Raw genomic sequence first — 7,161 nt, 5'->3', positions numbered from 1 at the left:
ATTTCTACACTGGACATCCATTAAATTCCTATGTATTTATGAATTTTAACCCACATGAATTAGAGTTATAGGCAAAATATTATAGCCAGTATTTTAAGAAACAGAGATCCAGCTCGGTGCCAAAGAAATATTTTCCCTTTAGAAATATTTGAAATCCTGTCAATACTACTAAGAGTATAAACTATTTTGATTTATGATCATAAAAGGTTGCTGGAATGTTTCAGAAGATTTAAATTGTTGAAGTTCCTGAACCCTGTTGTACAGGCCATTAATTCAAACACTTTTCACCTCAAAACACCAGGGACCAGTCAGTTTAGATCAAGAGGTCAGATGAGTGTATTGATATAAATCTTGTTCTCACCAAGTGTTTGTGCACAATACACTGGCAGCACACACCTAAGCAAAACTGGACAGGCTGGGAGAGAGGAAGCAGTGCTGGGTTTTGCAGTTGTGCTGTAAATCTGTGTTATTTACTAGTGGGGATATTTATTTAGATGAAACTGCCCAATGGACAGCAGGGATTTACACAACCCATGGAATTCACTATAAACAGTCCTCAAAAAAACATTACCCTTTACAGAATAAATAATAAAATAGAAGCTTCATAATTATTGACATTAATGTTTCTAAGCAAAATAATGGAATATGAATTTAGAAAAACAATCATTTGGGGCTTAATCTAAAACAAGAGATGAGCTCCTTTCTAAAGCTCCATAAAAATATCATAGAAAATCGTGAATTCTTTCAAGTGTCTCTTCTAGTGATCATTGTGATTAAGTGATCACTGTAACATATTTTCTTGGTGTTTTTGCTTTGGTTTTGGGTTGTTCGGTTTTTGTTTTGTTTTGTTTCCAGTTGAGCCTTGTTGTGCAAGAATCAGCATTCTGAATGCAGTTAAGCTATCATTGCTACTGGTTTTGCTTTCAGTCAGGTTAATATACATCAAATAATTGCGTCGATGGGAGCTGACCCTGGAATATTCTCTAAACAGTTAGCTCAGAAGAGTGAGACTGTTTTTCAAACTCTCTTCTAGCTCCTAGCTGGACATTTTTCCCTTGTTATTAAAAGCAAGATAAATTAGACCATATTAAGCTCCACACTGCTGCAATTACATTGGAAGTAGGAAGCTGACCTTCAGATTTGTTGTCTCTGTGCTAGACTGCCTTGTGCAGTGGAAACACACTCATAGCATCAGTCCTGGACCAACAGTACCTCTTTGATTAGCCCTATGTCTTAGTGACAATCCTATCCCTTCCTCAGTAGCACTGTTCTTCCAGAAAGTGCTTCTCTGTCCACTTTATATGCTTTTGGGGTAAGCATGTCAGGATTCCCACCATAGTGGCTCTACGTTTGGCTGTGTTCTTATGCACGTGTGTACACAGCAAAATGGACACAGGGAAAGCAGCAGCACAAATGAGTTATATGCATAAACCTTTATCTTTCTCTCTATGTAGCTTTCACCTATGTTTCTTCTATATTGATATTCCTCCCCTCGTTTAACCCTATAATTTTAAACAATAAATTTGGAGTTCATTGAACCATAGTCTTTTTGGTTTTTTATTCTGTGTTTACATAACCCCAAAACACCAAGATGCAGGTGGTGTCAGAGTGGGATACTCAGTAAAGAAAAGAAATGCATACATAAAAATGATCAAAGAGCACTGGGCACCTAAAGTAGATCTCACGGTTCCTTTGGATGAAAATTTAAATTTGTAGGCATGCACAGCATTATGGGATTATAGGTCATGCCCTAAAAGGAAAATCGGGAAATAATTGAATTCAAACCCAGTGCTTGTAGCTATTCCAATTCACGCTGCACTTCCTCATTCAAAAAGAAGGCATCTTCAAGGAGAAAGGCAAAGTAAGAGGGAGGCATTGTTTTTTTCTATACCAACAAATAGCTACTCTAAAAAAAATTGTTGCTTTGCTATTTTTCTACAAGTAATATTAGTGGTAATCATTTACATTGGCATTTGCTTTTAACTGACAGATCCAGGGTGACTTCGTTGTTTTACAGAGGCTTTTTTCCACTTGAATGGTAATGCCACTATATAAATTCTTGATTGCATTTTCTTGCTTTTTGACATTGTGTTCTGTATTTGTCATTTGTATACATACATATGGAAACAGCTTCATGGCCAATTCTATTTGCTGACTCACCTTGAATGACCCATAATATATCTGATTGCAGGATATGGCATTATTTGGAAAGGCGTATGAATTTAATATGCCCACTTGTCCCAGAAATTAATACAGTGCTTCAGAAAAAGAAAAAAAAAAAAGTAGGGGGGAATGTAAGAGTTTGGATTTGATATGAAAATATAGGAAGAAAGCAATCAAAAAGATGAATAATAAATCACGTCATGCCAACTCTGAAAAACACACATTGTTTATAATAACAGAATTGGCAAATATTGCCTTTTTTTTTTTTTCCTTTGGATACATGGATGTTACATGCATAGTTCCACGGAAAGCTTTGAATTCTCAAGGGACAAGAAGCTGTGGAGTATCAGAATGGTGTTTCCATAAAACACCATGGTGGTGGTTCACCACAAGCTTCTGTGGTCCTGTAAACTTGTGTGAAAAAGGAATTAAGCGCTATGTGTTCACAGGTCAGCAAAGAACCAGGTGCCACCAGCCAATGGTAAGAGTAAAAACAATCCTCTTCATCTTAAGAGGAAAAACAATTCCTCTCTCATCTACTAACTCCAGAGATGATGATTTCTCAGACTTTCTGTACAAGTGTGTCCTCAGAGAAGCCCAGACTGTCATCTGCCCTTTGTGGCTGGTGACAGAATTAGCCAGCATGGCATGTGACTGTAACTATCATTCCTGCATTGGAGTGGGAAAATTCTGTTTGTTTGTTGTTTTGTTGTTGTTGTTTCTTTGTTTGTTTTGCTAATTAATCAGGAAGCTAACAAAGAACAAGCTATATCTTTCTGTACCCATGACCAAACATCTTAGGTTCCCTCCTTACTACGTCTTATATCTGGCTAAGTCTCATGTGATTCATTTCACAACCCCATGACTTATTAATTTGTTTTCACTTAAACACACATATGTAATTGTATGTCCATTTAGCAAAATGAGTCTTCCCTGTTGAAAACTGTAGGAACAAAACAACAAGAAATTTAGGAAGCCTAGATGAGAGCTTAATCTCAGAAGGCATCCTTGTGTTCATGAAAAATTCCTGAGATTTTTTTAGAGCTTTAACAGGGATAATTGGAAGTTAAGTATTGAATGCCATCTAACTTTTTTTCAGACCACCTGTCTCTATTCAGCACTGAATCTTCCAGCACTCATCTTTTCTTTTACTGTTTGCAAAATAAATAAAAAAAAACACCAAACAAACAAACAAACAAACAAAAAACAGTAAAATATTTATTAATATTCCAGTATTTTGGGAAAGCCCCATTCTGCTATTTATATTTTAATAAGAAATTCACTTGAAAATGCAGATTTTTCTGCCCCATCCGAATTCAAAGCATATTCTTATAGAGTTCTACAAGTTTTCATCTACCTCTTATCTTAATATCTTTGTAAATTTGTTAGTAGGGATGATAAGACATCATGCAATCATTCATCAGTAAGAAATGAATGACATCATCTAGTTCTGCATTGCTTTTATATCACCTAATTAAAAAAAATCAGAAAGATCAGCACCTTCATGTACTGATGTCCTTTGAAACTAAACCAGAGCCAGTGAGACAGGAAGTTGGCAGCAAAAAGCGGAACTTTTTTTCAGTTAACTGGCATTGTAATACCTCCTGCCACAGACTTGCTGGCTGCATGCACTTAATTCTTCTTTGAGCCGCTCAACTGCTTTAACTACACAAAGCCACAAGTCAGAAGAGGTTCTTCTTCTTTTGAGAAAAGAGAAAACCTGCAACAGCTTGCGATGGATGGGGCACTACAAATATCCATTAATCTATTTTGCCTGTATTTAATACCCTGACCATAAAAATAAATTTGTGATGGTGGGATTGTCCCAATGAGTGTTTAACACAGATAAAAAGTATGGCTTTCTTTAGTTTATGCAGCTGACTCCTCATTTCTGAGCCCTCTGACTCAAGTTACTATATTTATAATATTTTATGTTGTTTGGATATTCTAATGTTTACATGATAGAAAATAAGATTGATCAAAGATAAGAGCCATCTCATAAGACAGGTTTGCTCTTTCTTCTCCTCTCATCTGTCCCCTTGTTTGTTACCTTTTATACCTTTGGAAAACAGAGCTGGGACAAGTCCTGATTTCTGTATTAAAAAAAAAAAAAAAAAAAAAGTTATAGTCTGTTTCTGTATCTTTAACTGAGTTATACGGGCATTTCTTCAATGGCAGTCTTTCTTCCTCTGAAGGCATTTATTATGCATGTGACCATTAAACTATAGATCAAACCAGCAAAGTACCTTTGGGACACAGTACTGCAGCTTCCTTTTTTGTTTCTTTTAGATTGGCTTGTTTGCGAAACATGCTGGTTGCAATAAGGTGTTAACATGTCATTAGTTTCTCTCTGACGTGGAATGATTATTTTGGCATCTTCATCACTGTCCTAATAATTGGTTCAGTCTGAATATTTTGGACTACCAGCCAGTGAGTTTACATTTGTTACTAAGTGTGTGAAAAAAAAAAAAAAACACGGATATAAATGAAAAAAAAAATTGTCATGTAAGAGTTATTTTCCAGGCACTTCACTGATTCCTATTGATTAATGCATACAGCATTTGCAAACTACAGAAATGCTACATCAACCTTTCTGAGACATTAACAGAATTATATTAATGATTTTTTTTTCTTTTTCTTTTTTTTTCATATTATCGTATCTTTTCCCTAGTCTATGGCAGATGTACATGGTATGCAGACTAATGAATGCATTTATGAGCATAATTGGATACACATTTTTGCAAGTGGGAAAAAAAAGTATTGTAAAATATAAAACGTGAATATTCCATGATATACTGCTGAGTCTTCTTGTCCAATTAGCATTGGAATGGCATTCCCATCTATTCTAACTCATGGGGAAATAGTGACTGTCAGCAAAAGGTAAACCGTGTCTAATCTCAGTTTGAAAATAACCTGCATATATTCTATATGGAAATCAGTGAGCTAACCTCTTTGGTTTTGCTAAAAATATTATTCCATATTAATGAACCTTAAATATATCTATATTTTTAATTCTGAACGGAAATATATTTGCCAGTAAAAACACTTTAAGTTTGCATTTTACATGTATAAAAGCTTTGTTTTGGAATTCATGTCCTAGTGTGGCACTCATTCTTCCTGCCATATAAAGCAATATGTACTGGGTTTGGTGTTTTTCTTGTTGTTTTTGTTTGATTGTTTTTGTTTTCTTTAGTGTCTTCTAAAACAATACATCCATATATTATGACTGATAAGTAATTGTTAAGTCTGATGAAAAATCTCCACTTATTCAGTTTGACTTCCCTTATTTAAAAAATAAACAATTCCACCTACTAGTTGTACAGAGCATTGAACTGAAAAACCCACAGTTGAAAACACTGACAAGGCACCTAGAACTTGTCCCGCCTTGCTTATCGGTAGGGTGGGTGTGAGGAAAAGCATACAACCACTCTATGCTCCTGGGCGCAGTGGACAGGTATATGGGCTGCTTCACCTCATGAATCCACAGCTCCCCAGGACATGCAGCTTGGATAAGCAGGAGGCCACACTAGGGTAACCTCATTTTATCATCAGAATTAGTACAGGTAGTCAGACTATAGCTGACAGACTCTGTGCATATGACTGAAGCCCCCTTCTGTATTTCCAGATATCTGAATTTTATATCCAGTGCTATGAGACACTTCTTGACAAGTAATTGAGGGTGGGAAGGCCACAGAAACATTTATGCTTATTCTTACTAGGAGGCCCATTCTTGGAGATAGAATTATGGATATAACTATTTTGCTGAGCTTCAGACATCTTCCTTCAAGTTGGAGAGTATTTTGATGGGATAGAAGTAACCATCTTTTTTTTTAACCCAACTTAGAAGTGCTACCTACTACTTGTACTTAGAAGGTGATTGCTGAAATACTGCAGACATGGGTGGATAAGGAGCTAGGTGGTATTGGTATTCTGTCAAAAGCAATTCGTAAATGGGGAACAGCAACATTCAAGAGCTGAGAAATCATCCCAGCCTGAGCAGATCTGTACACCAGCCCCCAGAATCACAAAATGACTGTTCTTCCCTTCTACATGAATTTTATACCTTTTAGGTTACTCTAAAGATGGAGGGCTAGACAAATCTCTATCTCAGTTGATGGATGGTCTTTTAAATATTTAAAGACCCTTGATAACCCTGGAAGCATTACAGTATTTATTTATTTATTTGTTTGTTTGTTTATTTTTGTAGTGGAACGTACCAGAGAACAAGTTATTAAGAGTTATAGATGTTTCTTCTATAATATATTAACCCAGTAAGGGTATATGTTGGCCTCAGGGCTATGGTAAGTTTAGGGTTTCTTTCATGTCAGCAGACTACAAACAGTAACCTAGTTTCTGTCACTCTTAAGTTTTCCTTTCTTGACTGAGTGGGAGAGGAAAGATCCACATGTGGAATTTACCCAAATCCAGACTGAAGGTATGCTGTGTAGGTAGGGATTTAATGTTTCAGAATCTCCCTTTATGAGCACAAAAATGAGATGATATAAATACAGACCTGATTTCTACATGTCACTGGGACTAGACTGCATTTCAAAGGAGAACATGTAAGAGAAGTTCTTCAAGAAAGCACCATGCAATCATAATTTATCAAAATACTTCACATATGAAGTTTCCAAAAACTGCATTGCAGAAGAAAAGAATATGCTCCATTTCATTTTGTAAATGAAGTGTTTAGCATTTGGCTTAAATGATGTTTCATTTCAATGATTTGTTTTATTCTGTATGATATTACAAAGGAAAAAGAATAAACATAACAACAATAAAATCATCTTATTCAAAATAAATCTAATAAAAGAATTGTTGAGTTCTCTGTTTTTTTCACTGCTAAGTATTAAAGCCATACTTTGAAATATCAAAATCCTTCTCAAAATGGTTCAGGTGATTGACTTTGTTATATTTAAAACTCTTGTACTCAGAGAGAAATATCAAACTGAATATCTCTCTAACCAGATGAATATTTATTCCCATGGACCTGTTGTC

Source organism: Anser cygnoides, chromosome 2, assembly GCF_040182565.1.
Source record: "Anser cygnoides isolate HZ-2024a breed goose chromosome 2, Taihu_goose_T2T_genome, whole genome shotgun sequence".
Taxonomy (NCBI): domain Eukaryota; kingdom Metazoa; phylum Chordata; class Aves; order Anseriformes; family Anatidae; genus Anser; species Anser cygnoides.
This window is presented reverse-complemented; position numbering follows the sequence as displayed.